Consider the following 20,174-nt stretch of genomic DNA (forward strand, 5'->3'; position numbering starts at 1 on the left):
ATAGAGAAGACTCTGTTCTGTTCCATATAGGACAGTACAGCCTGAATGTATCCTTGTTAGTGGTTAGTTTGGCTGTTAGATAGCACTGTACAGGGTGTAGTTGTGTGCTTACAATGACTTTATTTATCCCTACCCAGTGTAGTGCTGAAAGTTGACATTAAACTCAACTCTGGCTTATATCAAATTAAGGGAGCACGCTGTCCTATACACATCAGCTATGAACTGTCTGTACCCAAGTGGTTAGTTAGAGAGAAGAGGGTGTAGTGGTCTTACACCTACCCAATGAGTCATTAAAACTCACTCTGGGTGGGAGCTGGTGTCAACCCTCCAACAGCCCAGATGTCAACCCTCCCGGATTCCACAGAAGTCTCTCAGTATTTGATCATTAAATGACATTTTTGAAAGCATAAACAAAAATTGATCCCCTTTTGCCAAAATAACATAAGGGAAGTAACTCTGCCTTTTTTCTCATTTGGAAAATGTCAACTGCTTTCGGTTTCCGAGAATGTAACGGGCCGAATTGTCCCGACTGTTTAACCTTTGCCGAAGTGAGAATTGTGGGATATTTATATTGTTAAAAAAGCACATGGAGTTTAAAAATTACGTGTTATTATAATGTTTGTTGTCATCGTAATGGCTATGAAGCGTGTTGCCGCTGATTCAACAGGCTGTGTATCAACATTCAGTGTTACCATTTATAAAAATATCCAGTTTAGTTCTCATAATGCCTCTGAATTGTAAAATGTCTTCCCACTAGATTACATAATGCAACTATGATGAATCTGAAGTGCCAGCCTCTGGCCCAGAGTTGACAGCGATACACACAATGCATGTTAAAATCACATGTCACAGCAAGACAATGAAAAGACCAATTAGCTATATAAACATACTTGTGTCAGTTAATTTTGTATGTTTGTGCAGTAAAATGTTGGTAACAAGGGTACACTTCAAGAGATTATTTTTGTAGAATTAATAAATGTTGTGTTTGACATAAAGTTACTCACAAAAATGGGTATAATTTCGTTATATTTCACACAATGTCCGTAATGAGGTTTTACTTATGATTAATGGAAATACACTGTTTGTTGCATCATTATAATGATTTTAAATAAGTACCTAGCCACTGTTCCTCATTATAGTAAAAACTGAATAATAATTTATAAGATTTATATAAATGTTTATTATCCACATAGTTCAAGATATTCAGGGAAATATAACCAGTATGACCCACGTTTGTCATAATGATTACACATGCACAACGAATGACGTAATTTTGTGAAGCGACGTTATAACTTAATGTAGCTTTCACAGTGTAACCGCTTATCAAAATGCTACATTTTGTGAAAGTATTTTTGTTTTATAGCGAGTGTAATAATTTCTTTATTATCCACAGTATTCAAAACATTATTTACATGAATAGCAAGTTAGGACCATGTCAAAATATTTCAAACGTAACTAAAAAGAGACGACAAAACGACGTAATTTTCCCGAAGTGACATCATTTTTAAAAACAAAATTGGGGTGGTGGTGGTAGTAGTAGTAGTCGTCGTCGTCATCAGGGGTGGAGAGGCACTTCCACTCCCCTCCCCAGGACGGAAATGTAAGATTTGTTTTTCCTACTCTATTTAAATAAAGGTAACAATATAGATTGTGTCCCCCACCTCCACCCCCAAGGTTGTATCCCCTCTCCAGATATCGTAAGACTTAGCAAAATTATTAGTTTTAAGGGTTTCTAACATTTTGTATTGAGATACTTACTTGTCTGAACTTTATTGTTAATGAAAATGTTCACGAACTGTGAAGAAAAACCTCACAAATGAACCACAAGCAAACGACAACAAATCGGATGTTGATTGCGCGAACCGTGCACGAGAAAACAAACCGAACCAAAATGATAACGGTCACGTGGTATACCAACGTCTGTGACATTGAAATGAGAATATCCCCTCTAAAAATAGATTAGACCTTGTCTGCTCAACGTTTTTTTCTCAGAGGCACGTGGCTTTTTAAAAAATACGAAAAATGCATTTTGTGGTATTACAAACACCAGGATTACCAGGATTACCAAAAAACACTTCAGGTGAATGGAAATGTATATTCTAAATAATAAACGGTAAGTAAAGTGCAATTTTATTTGTGAAAAAATGGGTTTAATAGCGAAAAACAACAACGCAATGGTTAACAACTAGGGCGTGTCCCTTTAACTTGTGCAGGATGTACCCAGTGGCAAAGTGCTCACTCGATGCGCCCATTGGGCTATTGCTCATTCCAGCCAGTGGACCATAACTCGTATATCAAAGCAGGAGTTCTAGAAAAATTTAATAATTCACTTGCCATAGGGCTAGTGGATTTGAAATTCACTGGCCATGGTGAAAAATTTACTTGCCCAATGTTGATAAAACAAAAAACCAGTAAATTAAAATTATTAACTTTTTAATGTACATTTTTCATACTGAGATCATGTTTAATCAATTTGTCAATTTACACAACAGATAAGCTCATTGGGCATACTTTATGGTTTGTTTAAAAAAATATGTAAATAATTTTCATAAGTTTAGAATAAAGTTACCTATTAAAACTAATCCTAAAAAAATAATCCATGTTACCAAGCTATTACAACAATTAACAGCATTATTTATTTACTTATCAATGGGATAAAAAAAAAAATAATAATAAAGAAAGAAAAAAGAAACAAGAGCCTTTTTTAGCATAAAGTGTACAATGCATGCATGTATTACAGTTTACGGCTTACCCCCAGCCACCCACACCAAATTAGTAATTTTTCAATGTAGGTACTTGGTTAAATTTATCTATTTCATGATATTGTGTTCTTAAACTTTTTTTTATTTATTTATTCTTTTTTTTGTTTTTGTTATTTATGTGATTATTTTATAAATTAAATTAATAATTTACACTTTTAAAGTTTTGCAAAAATAAATGGCGATATGCAACCTTTAAAACTAATGAAAAACTGGTTACCATTTTGCATATTACGCTTGCACTGTACTACTATTAGTATTAGAGTAACAAATCTTTGGATTCAAGTGTAAAAAAATGGCGGCAAAATGATGAACTTTTGTTTTTCAATTGTTTACATTTTATAACTTGAATTAAAAGTTAAAGTTAGTTTTTTTAACGACACCACTAGAGCACATTGATTTAACTTGAATAAAGTTATATCGGTAGGTATAGTGATGTCATGGATGGGGTCAAAGATTATTGGTGGTCAACTATTTGTTAGTGAAATATTGCATGTACATGTGATAGCAAATCGGGAGAAGTTACTTGTAGATGTTTCTTTTGTTTTTGTACAATCATAGCGTGTTTAGCGGGATTTATTTTGCCATGGACTATATTGGATTTTTTTTTTAAAGAAGTATTTTTTCCTTATTGTAAAAAATAAAATATACTTTGTGAAATGAAAATAGATTAAAAGTAAATATTAAAACAGTAACTACACCATTATTACTAAAGTATCTTAATCTCAGCTCTGTTGGGCATGATCGGAAATATATGTAAATTCCCATTCCAAAATTCAACAGGCAAGCGTTTCATTAACGTTTGTGAACTATTTGATTGGTTCCTGACGTGGCCATTAGGTTTAATGTGATGCGCTTAAACCAGTCTAGAGGACGTTTTTCTTCTCAGTCTGGCTGAATTGCTTCAGCGTGGCCGGGGGGGGGGGGGGGGTGGGGGGGGGAGACCAGGGAGAGCGAGGGACGAGGGAAGCCCCAGACAATCCTATCTCTCCCTAAATCCAAAACACCTACGCCTAAACCAGCGATGGGGTCTCTAAGTGATGGAAGTAATTAACCCAGCCCTGGCTACAGAAAAATAACTTTAGTAGATTAAATACTTAAGACAAAATTAAAGTTTAGCAAATCGTGGTAGAGGAAATGCACCCAGTCGACGCGAATACCCACAATTTGTGCCTCTCAGTTAACCCAAAGAACAATATATATTTTTTTTAAACAAAGTAAATTTAAAAAAATTGGATAAAACAAAACACATTAAAAAGAGCACGCCAGTAAACAATTAAAGTTAAAAAACACCAAACACATTATAAATTTTTAAATAACAAAACCTAAAATTGTTACGGACAAGCCGGCGAAGGATGGAGTGCATTATTGCCAGATAATGGACCCCAGCCTATACAAACCTGAAGCTGACCAAACTAAACTAAATAAACATACATTCACACATCCATACAAACTAACATTTAAAAATAATTAAATAAAATTTAAAACTGTTAAAACAAGCCGAGAGAAAATTCTTTAAAAGCGGATAGAGTGCGAAGCGTTATAATCCGCGGACAGCGAAAGACAGCCCTCAGAGGTGAGAAAGCATGCTAGAACAAAAGCAACTAACGCCAAAGATGACGCAAACAGTCAATACAGGCAAAAAATAACCAACCAACAAGCGTAATTTGAGCTACACCAATAATGCCAGCAGCCCCAATAAAAATGGGGCCAACTGTACAAAAAAAGTATAGGATCCAGTATATGGGTCCGGACACAACTGAGGAGGACAAACCATAAACAACAGCCGCGCCCGGCCCCAACATACGTCTTAACCTTACGTAGAAGATCCAAAAATTAATTAGCAACAAAAACACTGGTTAGTTGGAACAGCAATACAAAGCAGAAAAATAGTAAATTTTAATCACAACATACCTGTTAGATATGTGCCCTAGATTGATAAACGAAGGCCACCAGAAGTCTATCAATTACTGCTTTATAACTGTCTAAAGGATTTAAAATATTATAAGAATTAAAGATAATATTTTTTGATTTGAAAAAGTCTTCCAGTTTCTGTCTAATTAATTTATACTTGGTATACTCAATCAAAACAATCAAAATTATTAACATTATCAATTTTATTGCATACCAAGCAGTTGGGGGTATTGGATTTCCTGACTTTAAATTTAGTATCATTTTAAACCATAAGATACACCCATTCTTAATGTTGCAATAATTTTAGTAGCTTTTACATTAAATGAAACTGGACCAGGAGTAGTGACCTTCGGTTTAATATAGGAGTGCCACACTCTGGTATGGTGATCCCATTCTAACTGCCACAACTTACCAAAGTGTGGCTCTGCCAGGGAACATATCTCAGCGTAGGTGTAACTAGTCGTCACCCCGACCTTGACCTCCTGGAGAGACTTTTTGGCATTTTCATCAGCCAGCTCATTACCGGCTATCCCCACATGGGCTGGGACCCATTCGAGGGTGACCTTTACTCCAATGGCTACTAACTTATTTGAAAATTTATAAATTTGTTTAACTATTTCCGGTCTGACGCCATTAGAGCCTGATATTGCCTGTAAGACTGTCCGAGAAAATCACGTATCTATCAGGGCTATGATTTCGATGGTAATTTTCAATCCACATCAACGCACAGAGAATGGCCATTAATTCTGAAGTATAGACAGAGATGTTATCCGTGAGTCTAGCCCTAACAGCCACGGGTCTGTCCTGAATATCTTTATTATAAATAACAAAGGCCATCCCTGTCCTGCCTGTAGCTGGATCCTTGGACCCATCTGTATACACATGTATAGCATCCGGGTACAAGTCTCCAACCACAGCGGAAAAAAGAATGTTTTTAATATTGTCATTTTTAACTTGTATAATTTCTTTGCGGATGTGGTAGCCGACCTCGGGGGTACCGATCTGCCAAGGGAACTCAAAGATCAGATTGGCACGACTGATTGGCAGACCCGCAATCCCGAAATCAACTGCAAACTTATACAAATATGAAATAATAGATACGTGTTTATCTCTAACAGAAGCTATTTGAATAGGTTTAATTTTATTTATGGGAGAATCAGGGACCAGATTTTTGACTTTACTCATATATCTGATCCCCTGCTTGATTCTCCTAAGAGCTAACGGGACCACACCCAATTCAGCCAAGACAGTCTCATATGGGGTACATACGGTCCCTCCTACTATAATTTTGAGGGCCCTACAGTAGATCCCATCAAGTTTCTTAAGCTGATTATCAGTGGCACACCCAAAGGCAAGGGCCCCATATTGGAGTCTGGATACTATGAAGGCTTCAAAGATCATAAGAAGTGTTTGCCTGTCTGATCCCCATGGTGTGCCTGACAAGACCCGGATTAAATTAATTTAATAAATACACCTGTCAGTCACCTCCGCAATGTGCTCACCGAATGCAATGGCATGGTCGAAAATAACTCCCAGAAATTTGACCGATTGCACCTGGCTAATCAGTACACCATTATATTTTAACTTTAGTTCAAAAATACTTTTAAAATTACGAGCTTTTTGAAATATACTCTTCAAAAGAAGAAACGCAAAACCACATTGTCGTAACATTTGGAGAATTGATTTAATTATTGAATGGTGAGTCCGATAATTACCAAATGTTGCAGGATTGTTCACAATTCACTCTAGTCCATTGTGAGTAAATGATAGGACACACCACCAAGGTCAAGGTCATCTGGAGTCAATACCGGGTGTGGCCTCCGTGTGTGTTGACAACTGCCTGGCACCGCCTGCCCATTGAAGCAACCAGAGTACGGATGACGTCCCGGGGGATGGTGGCCCACTCGGCCTGCAAGGCTGCTGCCAGCTCGGGCAGGGTCTGGGGCTGTGGTTGTCGCTGTCGGAGGCGTCGGTCCAACTCGTCCCATAGATGCTCAATTGGGTTCAAATCTGGTGATATCGATGGCCAAGGAAGGACATTATGTTGTTGTTCTGTAGGAAAGCCGTTGTGAGACGTGCTGTGTGGGCCTGACGTTGTCATGTTGGAACACTGCGTTGGCGTTGGCCATAACTGGAACGATGTGTGGCCGGAGGATCTGGTCAATGTAGCCCTGTGCATTCAGGTTGCCCTGCACGTGGACCAGGTCAGTTTCTGCCAGTGTGTGAGATGGCTGCCCACACCATGACACTACCCCCGCCGAATCTGTCCACTTCCTGCACGCAGTTTGCCGCATAACGTTCACCACGACGCCTATACACGCGACATCTTCCATCATGACGTCGGAGCAGAAATCGGGACTCGTCACTGAACCACACCTGTCTCCATCGCAGTTGAGGCCATTGTCGATGAATCTGGCACCACTGCAGTCGGAGTCGACGGTGTTGTGGTGTTAAGATGACACCTCAAACTGGACGTCTGGCACGAATTCCTACCTCACGTAGGTGGTTCCGTACGGTCTGGTCGGATATCCTGCGCAAACCTGGTATTGCTGCGGCTGTGGAGGTGGCAGTAGTCAATCGTTTCCCGAAGGTGGCGTACCCGGATGTAGCGGTCCTGCCCGGGGGTAGTGACCCGTGGTCGACCGGATCTAGGGAGGTCACGTGTTGATCCATGTTGCTGGTAACGGTCCCACAGTCTGGAGATGGTGCTTGGGGACACATGGAATGCCCTGGCAACAGCCGTTCTGGATTCGCCTGCGTCTAGTCGGCCGATGGCATTGTTTCTCTGCAGTTCACTGAGACATGGCATGTCCTGGATTGTCAACTGTCGGCCAGATACAGAGGCCAGGCAAGCGAACACCCTGCACTTTTATACTGTCGGTGTTCATGTTGCACGTCCAGACAACGCACGTGCATTGGTGACATGGTTTGCACGTGGCTGCGTTTTTGCGAATATTCACATTTTGGAACTTTATTGTACAGTAGCTGCGTTTTATCGAATGTAACCGTGGGAATGTGTTTGGGACATGCAATGACCTTATATTCACAAAGCATGAACCGGTAGGAAACATAAAATCGGAGTTATAACCCATTTGTACCCTTTTGCGTTTCTTTTTTTGAAGAGTATATAATACATTTAGTTTTTGCCTTGGAAATGGTAACACCAATCGACTCCGCCCACTTATATAAATTATTTATATCGTTCTGGAGATCTCTTTGAATATCTAAATAATTATTACCTACTCTCCAGAGTGCAGTATCGTCGGCAAAAAGGCCGACACTTAAATTAGTCCCCTGATTTTAGTCCCGAAATAGCACCGTAGATAATGAATTAATAAAGACAGAAAAAAGAGTTGGTGCTATCACTGAGCCCTGAGGTATACCATTCTCCAAGACATTTATAGGGGATAGGGTACCATTAAGGTTTACAGCAAATGTTCTATTGGTTAAAAACTTATTAATAAAATTAAACATTGCTCCTCTTATCCCCCATCTGAAATATTTTTATTAACAGCCCACGTCTCCAAACCATGTCATACGCCTTTTCAGTATCCACAAACACACCAGCCACCTTCTGTCCCTTTCTGAAAGCATCTTTAATCTCAGACTGAAGACGAACAAGGTGGTCAGTGGTTGAGCGGTGTTTCCTAAAACCACTCTGGTAGATAGACAACTTATTGTTCAACTCCAGAAAGTGGCTAAGGCGATGGTTAACCATGTATTCCATGGTTTTGCAGACGCTAGATGTTAGTGATATTGGCCTATAATTGGTCGGGTCGGTTGGGTCCTTACCCGCCTTGTGGAGAGCAAACACTTCTGCATGCTTCCAACTTGGGGGGAGGATTCCTTCCGACCAGATCAAATTCAAAAGTTCCAGGAACAACTCAAGTGTTTTTGGAGGTAAATGTTTAAAAAAGATATAACTAAAATTATCTGGGCCTGGAGCTGTGCCCTTACGTTTACAGAAACCATCGAGTAGTTCCTGGATTTTAAAGGGTGCATTATACGGCAGGTCATCTTTCTGGTTAGCGTATACATGCGGAATAGGGCTACTTCTTTCAACTTGTATTTTTCTAATTTGAATTTTTTTTTAATAATTAGAAGTATCCGAGTTATTTTTAAAAGTTGCTCCTAATACTTTAACTTTTTCACTATCAGTTTTATATAATTTACTATTTTTTAACACATTATTTATTGTAAGTGATTTGCCTTGTACCCGCTTTATTCTCGACCAAACTTCTTTGGCTTTAGAATTAGAATTCAGTGAGCAACAAAACTGACGCCATGAGGCCGACTTCGCTTTGCAAACACTAATTTTAAATTTATACTTGCTATCTTTATAATTATCAATATTTATTTTAGAATTATCTTTTTGAAGAATTTTACGGCATTTATTTCTGGTCTTCTTGAGCCTGGTGTGTTCATCAGTCCACCAAGGGACCAAATTTCTTACACCAGGCCCCAAAGACTTAGGAATAGTTTTATTAGCTATATTGATGATGGCACCTACTAGGTTATCATTAAACTTTCCGGTGTCGTCATCACGGATTGAATTATGATCTAATTCGCCACACAACATACCAAACTTAGGCCAGTTAGCTCGTTCGAAATTCCATTTAACTTTAGGTTTATAATTATTAGTTATTACCCCTGAAATATTATAAGAAATTTTAAATCACCTACTATAAACAAATTTTGATTATGGTTACCAATAATATGCAAAAAGTCATTTAAACTAATTATTTTCCTTGTTAATTTTAAGCCTTTAACGGCTGGATGTATATAAAAATTTAAAATATTTATATCATTAGTAGTTGTATGAATAGATACCCCCAATGACTCGATACATTGATGGGCGTCACCAGCTGGAATTTGCGAGTACGAGATAGCGTTTCTGACAAAGGTAGCTATACCCCCTTTACTATTATCGCTATTTGTAGAAAAGAGACCCACATAGCCCGGAATTTTAAATTCTATAAAAAGTTTATGTCTAATATCTTTAGGAGTCAGTTTAGGAAGTAAGGTCTCTTGAATAGCGATAATATCAATATCGGTATTAGTATCTAGGAATTTCTTGAGTTCCTGGCCATTAGCCCTAAGCCCCCTGGCATTCCACTGAAGAATGGTTAAGCCCCTACTCTTACCAACTACAAAATTATTTTGATTATTAATATTATTATTATTATTATGTACTGACATGATGGAAGTGGAGCAATTCTAGCTGCAGAATTAACTATAAAGCTAATCTACACTATTGTTGCTCCTACTTTCCACCATAATAAGTTCTTTGGCCCCGTACCATGAGACACTACGCTTCTCAGTGGCATCGGGGTCAATCCGCAAAGCTAAATGTTGGTTCACTACCTCACAGGCGTCTCTAGACGCTCTAATGACATCATCTAAATAAAATTTTGTATGCGGGACCTTTTCTAACTCTCTTGTCAAAAATAAACCAGAAATTACTCTAACCAAATCGAGAGCTGTATTGTTTAAATCTAAAGAAGAAATTTTGGTCCCTGAAGCCGCGCCGGCATACGTTTTAGTAGTATTAATTTTAGCGGCAGCTGTACTGACTGATGACTCAGTCTTATTAGTTGGTTTCACGCCAGACGCAGCTGTGGGTTGACGGGGAGTTTGGCTATTTATCCCCTGGGTCGAACCTTTGGGAGCAGGCCTAGCTGCCATGATGCGGACCGCCCGCTGATAATGGGGGCACTCCTTTGCATGCGAGCAATGAGGTCCCCTACAATTGGCACACGAGATTTCTCTCGTGCAAGGACTTTCTGGGGACCTCTTGGGGTGCGCGGTTCCGCACCTGAAACAGACTGGGTGTTCCCTGGTCGACCTACATGAATTTGACCTAGCATTAAAGTGAGTTCCAACTAGCTCATTGCACTCTGTTGACTATTCATAGCACATGTATTGCAGGGACCACTAGATTGAAAGGGGGTGACAGCTTATACATTGTTGCACAGTAGCTATGGTGCGTTTTGGGTGTTTTATTCATCATATACTCCTACAAGTCGCTTGTAGTGTTATGGTCAGCCAGATAATGAGATATTTATATATGAAGAGTTAAATAATAAACGCTGTATTAAAAACCATTATGCAAACACCACTTAGACACTGTTCACACGTAGACAAACACAAGTTCAAATTCAGTTTTCAGCAAAACGTGATACGATTGTCTGAGGGTATATCGCAGATTGCAGAGAAACGAGTGGCGTTTATGGTGGTTTGGAATAAAAGTTTTTAGGATTGGGTGTGTATAGTGGCATTTATCGCGTTTTGCGATAAAACTCTTTATATATACATATATAGAGAGAGAGATCGTTTCGATAGTTTAATAAAATTTTCTCTGACATTTATATTGACAAAATATGCTACCCTTTTCTGGTGCCGAATAACCTAATCCACCAAAACAAAACAAACTTTACCAATTTACATGCATTGGTTTGAAAGGGACTTTCGATCTTGGTGACAGATTTCCTAACAGCAATTATGCCGTTATTAAAGAAAATTATTTAAATTCTGTGTTGCATTAAATATATTCTGACACTTGATATAATATAATAAAAAGATAAAGATTGAAATAGCATGCCAGTACAGAATGACTATGCTTTATATGCCCCATTGTTCTTGATCGTGCATGTGTCATTTGCGTGTTAACTGTTACGTTAATTTCAGTTAACGGATATTGCCACTGGTATAAATGAATATTGGCAGATAACACAAATAAACTCATCGTTCAGATTTACTTACAATCCAGGGCCCCGTTCCATGAAGCGATCTTAGCCCTAAGATTACCGTAAGCGCATAGCTACCCTATGCACTTAAGTTGATCTTAGGGTTAAGATCACTTCGTGGAATGGGGTCCAGAGATGCAAGCAAGTTAACGGTAAAATTGCCATGAAAAATGCTGTGGACACCCTTGTTTTGCTGTGGTCATTTTCTTAATTGCAGGGGTTGTGTCTTTCAGTAATATAAAGAAGTGTTCATGGTTGATGTCTATTACAAAATAGGCATTTGTTTTGTTGAAATATATGCCTAATTAGGACATAAATATGCATATTTGAAACAGATCAACTTAATTATGAGTTTAATATAAGAAATGATAATTATTCCACCTTAATCTGGATAAATGTTTCATAAAATCAATGACACATTGTGATGAATATATACTAGTAATATATTTTTATTGTTAAAAAAAAAAAAAGACTAGTTTTTCTGCCAAACATTACTCCAAACTATTTTCTATGCTTCTGTAACATGTTCTCTGCAATACAAGTGACAAACAGTGGCTGATTGCATAGCTGCTGTCACATGGCAACATATCTGTATTAAAACTAAAATTGAAACAATTGTCAAAATTATTTTAACTATACGACCTATCTATAAGTGGTATAATTAACTCTTTAAATGCAATCCGTATTTCACTTGACTTTGATGACAATTTTAAGATGATCTGACTCTGAACTTTGTGCTATGATATGGTATGCATATATCCATATCCATATCATTTATATTGGTCTGTAGAACCTAACCAATGTACCGATCATTGCCATGCATGGCAAACACGTACAGAATCCCCCACACAACGTGGAAATCATTTGTATTCTCATTATCTGGTTGGAATGCCGACTGACCAACTGCAGCCGACTCGACATCATGTTCCGAAGTGTTGCTGTTTCACAACATTGTGTTGTAGATCTGAACAGAGCTTGCTCGGAAACCCACACATTGCATGAATGACATACATGTATATATACCTCACTGTAGCAAGATGTCTCAAAAGTATCTATCATAGATTGAACAGCAGGTATCATCATTGTATATGGACTTTATTTCTCTAAACAGTGGTATTAATCAGCAGGTGCATCAACTGATCAAATTGGAATCATTCAGGGTTTTTATAACCATTGTCAAACTAAAATGAATTTCATTGAGTAAAGTAAAATCCAGGACAAACAAAATTATATCAGTGGTATGTACACTATCGACCGATATATGCATTATTATTATTGTACCAAGTGAATTAAAAAAACCCAACGTTTTGCACCATATACGTTACCACATTATAAAAGATACATTTCCACAGCATCAAACAAACCTATCGGATAACTGATTTGATTAATTTAATATTACAGCTGGATTTTTTTTATGTGTACATGGAATATAAAAACAAACAATATAGCATGCATTTCATTATTATGTAACAAGAAATAGACAGGAATTTACCACATTGATGCAATGATTACACTTGATTTTAATTAGATACAAGATATATCGGACCAAATTTGTTTCAAACACTAGATCTTGCTTCTCAGATTTATCCTGGAAGACTTCTAGCTGACTCGTAATCACACCGACATCACAATAGGCAATGTAAGCAGCGGGAAAATCAAAATATCCCAATCACATGTCTGGTTGTATCATATTTGGCGACCATTATGCAATTTCTGTGAATTTTATGTATGTATGGCCAATACACAGTGTGTATGCCTAATATATATATTGAATGCTTACCATGGGTGTTGTGGATAAATAAGTGAAACAGCACATCATAATAGATAAAGTGGACGTATCCATGATGCATGTTTAACATCCAGTAACTGATGATTAATTAATCAATGTGCTGCTTTGGTGTAGCCTCCTATGACTAGAAAATATATATATTATATAACCCCTCCCTAATATTGTGTCTACTTGTCTCAATAATATATCTCCCTTTTTGCACATGACTTTACTGGAATATGGCCTACTATGGCTCAGGTGGGAAGGGAGGGAATGCTGGATATATAGGGGTGATAGGTTGTTGGCAGTTTGGGTGTTAGGAGCTAGGGTTGTCTAGTGTTCAACCGGCCCGCGTCATGGGAATTCGGCCCAGTGAGTGTGTGGAACCTCACCTGGATGTTGGATCGGCAGATTGGATTGGTCATGAAGCCTACCCCTTTCTGAACCATTCTTCTAGGCCCTAAGTTAATAAGATAAATATATGAGTTATATATATATTTTAGAACAGCCCAATCAACATTATGTGTCATACTAAACATATTTTTAGTTATTCAATATCATTGCAATTTTTCTTTTTTTCGAATTGACACTTCCAAAGTAATAATATCTCCACTCCTATTGTTAATAATTTCTGAATTATCTCAGTCAATCTCCCTCTTCCCCCGGATCAAACCGCTGGCCATATGCCAGGGGTAGGATCCGAGAGACATGCCTGAACCTTAAATGGATATAGGCATGCAAAAACAAGTTTTGAGTTTGATTAATGTCAAAAAATTAAATTGAATATAAACACTTGGATAATTCAACAATAAAACCTGGCAATACCATCCCCAAAATGCTAAAAAAAAAAAATTGGTGTCATTTTCTGATACCCTTATAAGTTGACCCCCTAAGTTATAAAATAATATTTTGATAAAAAAAAAAAACCCTAGACTTATAGGTGAAGATATACGGTACACCTGCAATAGAAATTAAGCCAAAAAGTGTAATTTTCTCCTTAATGGCATAATCTTGAAATAGTAGGTGTAGTCATGAACTTTTTAATGTTAAAAGCAGTCATGTTTCATGAAGACTTCTAATTGAACTAACAATTATCTTACTTTTTATTTAATTATTATTCCAAATTTTGTTTGTTCAGATTGTTAAAATGAGGTCAAAAGTCGAATAAAATTTTACGCAATGCACAATACACTTAATATTCAGACTATCAGTCAATTAAATTTTTTGTAGAAAATCAGTTTTGTAGAAAATCATAATGCACTTGTATATTTTTCTCAATACAGGCACAAATGAAAAGTGATGATTGTCAGTAAGTGTTTCAGCCATTAAAATGTGTGTTTTAGTCATTTCAATGTGGAAATAAACTATATGTACCAGTGGTGTATTTTCGTCCTAGCTATCACTTTCAGGGTATGAAATTAGGAATTTTGCAACTTTAGAGGGGTTCCAATCCAGGATAACAACATTCATGGTCACAGTGTGTTAATGTTTTCTTCATTTGTAGACTGCAAATAGCATATTTTAATTCAAAATTAGTATGAGTTAATAATCTAAAGTAATTTTTTTTCGAAAACATGCATTCGTACATGAAAAATGACAAAAACCAGCCCTAGGTGTCCATACAAATCCACTCCACACCATAACCATCACTACACAAACTCCCTTATGAACAGGACTTGTAAACTAGAGAATACAAACCCTGCTAAAATCTTGCTTGTGTCATCATCGTAGCTGCCATGTGCAGTGGAACTAGAATGGCTGACTGATTTTTCTGTCATATCCTTATTTTTCTAAACTCCACTCGATCTGTTCCTGCCATTATTATTCAGGGTAACTGCTGAAGAACTTTTTAATTATGATTGTCAGTTAACTTAAGCAGGGCCCTCCATGGAATGACAGGAAGCTTCAAACATTGCTGCACTATAGTGCATGGATAAATCCACTTAAATGTAAATAACTCCACCCCGTGATGGAGTTGAATGATGGAAACAGAGTTGAAAGTATGTACTTAAACTTAATGTAAACCCGGACATAACATTTCTTTTGGGGGCGATTTCTAGGTATTTTTAGCTCACTTAGGTGAGCTAGTTTATATCATCATGCATTGTCTATCGTCCAACATAGTTGTCGCTGTTAACATTTATCTTCAACTAGGCATAGAACTACAGACTCCACATGTACACATGTACCCCTTGGCCATAGTTAGATCTTCACAGACCACTTTTAGCAGAACTGTGATTCTCAGTTCTGCCTTTAAATTGTGATTCCACCTTAACCACTTCTTTAAACCAAACTTCAGCCTGGTTGCACATCCAGTATGGCTGTCAGGGCAATATAGACAAGCCTGACAGGAGAGGCATTTTCAATATATTTTTGTCAATTCCTATGGCATTTGGACACATGATACATTTGGATATAATGTACATTGTATGTAAATCGGTTAGTTTTTATGTGAAAACTGGAGTCAGACAGAAGTGTGTAATGTCGGCCATCCTCTTCAACATTATCATTGACTGGGTACTGCAATGTACAACAGAAGACAAACCAAGAGGTATCAGATGGATGCTCTTCTCCACTCTAGAGGACCTTGATCTTGCAGATGACCTTGCTCTCTTGTCGCACTCTCACTGTCATACACAAGAAAAGACAACAAGCTGGACTAAAAATTAGCCAAAAGAAAACAAAAGTGATGACTGTGAGCATCCCAAGTCCATCAGCAGTCTGAACTAATAAGTACAACCACCTTCACATACTTGGGTAGCGTCATTAGCCAGGATGGTGGTGCAAGCATGGACATTCAGAGCAGATTAAATAAGGCCACATGTGTTTTCATGAGCATGAAGGCAGCACAATATGTCACATGTACCAAGCTAAGAATCTACCAGAGCTGTATACTTAACACCCTTCTCTATGGATCAGAGTGCTGGTGTATGACAGAGAAAGACATGTCTAGGCTATCTTCCTTCCACACAACCAATCTCGGGAGAATCCTAAGGATATTCTGGCCCAGAAAAATTTCCAATGAGCAAGTACTGGAAGAGACCAATCAGGAAAGCATGAGAATCATCATCACCAGAAGTGGATGGCCACGTGCTCCGAAAAGAAGACACATCTATCACCAGAATTGCAGTGCGCTGGACCCCTGAAGGGAAAAGAAAGAGAGGACATCCGAAAAACAACATGGCGCCGAACAGTGGAAATAGAGATGAAAGAGACATAACACAGTTGGGGCACCATCAAGAGATTGGCTAGGGATAGACCGGCATGAAGGAACTTCGTCGCTGCCCTAAATGCCACTAGACATGACAGGAAATGATGATGATGATGTAATGGGTTGTCAAAATTACAAATAATTTAACCAAACTTCATCCTGCTGTGAATGCTATGTACATAGAACTTATCCAAATGCATCTTGTCAAATGCAAATGCCATTAAAAGCTGACCATTTTGAGTTTAGTTTGACAAATTTTAGGGGACCATATTGTGCAACCATAGGTTCTTTTTGTGGGAGTTGATATTTTTCATGCTCTTTGTTCAGTTGAGAAACTAAAGGATTGTCGGAAATAGGACAAAAATTATTTTTGTCAATTATTTCTTGCCCATATTAAACTGACAAGTAAAATTTTGTAAATACCTATTTAATGATACTCAACCTAATTTAGCATTTACTTGTTTGGGCTCTCGTTGATGTACAAGGTGGTGTTTACTCTTGAAATTAAAATAAATACGTCAGTAAACAGGTGATTTGTGACCTTTATTGGAACAGACTATAACACATTTTGATGATATGTGTCAATTTCATTTACTCTTAAAAAAACCTTTTAACTTAAAACTGCAAGTTAACTGATTATTTTGAATTGCAGTATAAATTATTAATTATGACAAGCATATTTATTGAAAATAAATTAAATATAAGTGCATTAGACATTTACACAATCTTGCAACCACTTAAAGGTGCTATATCATAGTTATATGTGAGCATCTGTTTGTGATAAAGATTCTCCAATAAAAATGTATTTTTTACTAGTAGAAAAAAAATATTTCCTATAATCATTTATGGACATACAGTTAAAAGTGTCTTCTTTAAATGTTAAATCAAAATTTTATATATAAAAAAAACGATTTGCAATAGCTGTCATTGTGCAACATTGAGATAGCACCTTTAATACCGGTATAATAGATCACAAACTCAGAATGGTTCTTGACAGTTTTGCTCAAAAGTTACTTATAAATGACTACAAATATTTAGTTTTGGAGAGGGATAGGGGTAAACCATCATCAGAAACAGTCCCTCACATATTGTAACAGCAATGAAATTGACACATATCGATCAAAATGTGTTATAGTCTGTTCCAATAAAGTGCACAAATCACCTGTTTACTGATATCTTTCTTTTAATCTCAAGAGTAAACACCACCTTGTTCATCAATGAGAGCCCAAACAAGTAAATGCTAAATTAGGTAGACTATCCTTAAATAGATATTTACAAAAAATTTACTTGTTAATTTAACATGTAAGAAATAATCAGCGGAAATCATTTTTATTCTATTTCCGACAGTACTTTAGTCCTGTACACTCATGGTCTTTGTGATGTGGAGAAGATCCATTTTTGAGTACCGAAATGACTTATATTTTTCACTTATAAGTGAAGTATAAGTCGTTAATACTTTTCAAGTATAAGTGACTTATAAGTAAACGATTAGGATTTTGTATGCAAATGAGGTATCACTTATACAAAGTATATGTGACCTATAAGTGAAGTGTTAACCATATATATAAGTGAAGTGTAAGTCATTCGCTTATATTTAACAGAAGTGTTAGATATATATAAGTGACTTATAAGTGAAGTACCAGGTATAAGTGAAGTATAAGTGATTCACTGATATTTACAAACATTGCTGTATAGTGAAGTATAAGTGATTCACTGATATTTAAAAAAAAATGCTGTATAAGTGAAATATAAGTGAAGTATAAGTGATTCACTGATATTTTACAAAAAAACCCACTATAAGTGAAGTATAAGTCATTCACTGATATTTAACAGAAACTGTTGTATAAGTAAAGTATAGGTGAAGTATAAGTGATTCACTGATATTTTACAAACATTGCTGTATAAGTGAAGTATAAGTGATTCACTGATATTTTATAAAAACGCTGTATAAGTGAAGTATAAGTGAAATATAAGTGAAAATAAGTGAATATCAAAGGTTGTGGTATGTTCTGTCCTGTCTGAGGTAAGATCATATAAAAGATGACTTGCTGCTTTTGAAACATGTAGAGAGCTTCCTCTGAATACTATGGGTCAAAATTAATTATCAATTTAATTTTTTACATCCAGTAGCCAGTGATGAACTAATCAGTGCTCTGGTGACATCATTAAACAAATGAAATTAGGCAGCAATCTGTCCCTGGAGGCCAAATTTCAATATTCTTAGGTAATTTCTGTATTAATGCGACTGACCCTATCTCCACCCACAGAAATGGACACCAATTTTGGTCAAGCTACCCAACTGGTAACAAATGTTTTGTCAAGAAAAAGAAAAAGAAAAGAAAAAAGAAGAGTGAAACAACAGGTTCAAAATCCATGAATACCATAGGAATTCTCATGACCCATTTAATTCAAATAATTGTTTTAAAAAGTTATTGTTCTTATGTCACCAGTACAGTATGACAGCACTTCCACACCCTATCTGTAAACTGTCAGCAAGACATAAAAATTGAAGCACAATAGTCTTTAACAAAGTAGTGTTTCATTCTTCCCGAAGTGACCCACTAATACATGTATATCTGAACAGTATATGCAAAGAAATATTTTATAAATAATATAAATGAATATTTATTTTTAAATGTTAGATTGAATTCTCTCACATCCCTTTTTTCAGTTATGTCTTGTTCAGTGCCATCTTGATATATGTCATCCAACATTCAGATGGGATTCTGCAAAAGAAAAACATATTTCATATAGTCTGAATAGATCTGCTATGTAATTAGCAATTGTTTAATGTAAACATTTAGTTCTTTCTAGTATTAGTTTTTAAAGACTAAGTTAGAGAATCACAGCCTACCAAGTTTCAGATGTGGGGAATCAAAACTTCAGGAAAAAAAACAAACTTTCAGTTAAATTTTCAATTTTACTTCTAAAAAATAATAGTTTAAAAAAATATTCAATCAAATCTCTAGAATAAACGTTAATTTTTGTATTAAAACAGACTTTGAAATATTTCAATGTTGAACTTTAATTTTAATTAAGAAGAAACCAGAAAATAAAATACATACATGTATATACATATATTTTTAAACTCTTAAGTTCTGGAAAGTACTAGAAAGAATCATGCAAATAAGTAATAACTGTTTATAAATTTCTCTGATTCAACTGATTATGTTTCCATAAGTTTCATGTATTTGTATGTACATGTTGAGGATATTAAAGCTGAATCGATGATCAACTTTAATAAAACATCAGTCAGACTGATTTGTTCAGTACATGAACCATTACAACATGTATGCATCTGGTGATATATTATAACTGGTGAATAAATGAAAACATCCATTTTAATTTTGCATTTTGTAAAAAATATGATGACCCTAGGTTTTTCTTTTGGTGTTCTTTTGTAGCATCTTTATTTTTCTGAACAATAGGTATTCTGACTTTAGAACAGTTTAATGTAAATGATATTAACATGCAATGATTGGGCTTATAAAAATTAATATGTGTATTAAGCAAACATAAAAGCAAACAAATATGTTTCATGTTACTGTTTAAAATGTCAGTCATTACAACTGCCCCCATTTCCCTTGGGCTTTTAATTAGAACTGTGTGAAGTAAATTAATTACTCCCAGTCTGCTAGAATTAGAGATACACATCCTTTTGATTAGACAGGTACAAAGTGATCAGGTGACAACTCCCATTATGATTCTCCTATAGATATTTTATTGCCCCAATTAGTGGAGCTATGTAATCCCTTTGTAAGGTGATATCTGAAGAC

General features: G+C 36.4%; 1 protein-coding gene across 1 annotated transcript in view; it reads left to right on the forward strand.

Moving 5' to 3' along the window:
• The window catches only part of LOC121391540 (carcinoembryonic antigen-related cell adhesion molecule 20-like), a gene marked incomplete at its 3' end in the record, with an annotated part of 52,731 nt that overhangs the window by 25,104 nt on the left and 7,453 nt on the right, over positions 1 to 20,174 (forward strand). The gene's annotated exons all lie outside the window — the stretch shown is intronic.

The sequence above is a fragment of the Gigantopelta aegis genome, unplaced genomic scaffold, assembly GCF_016097555.1.
Source record: "Gigantopelta aegis isolate Gae_Host unplaced genomic scaffold, Gae_host_genome ctg2604_pilon_pilon:::debris, whole genome shotgun sequence".
Classification (NCBI taxonomy): Eukaryota; Metazoa; Mollusca; class Gastropoda; order Neomphalida; family Peltospiridae; genus Gigantopelta; species Gigantopelta aegis.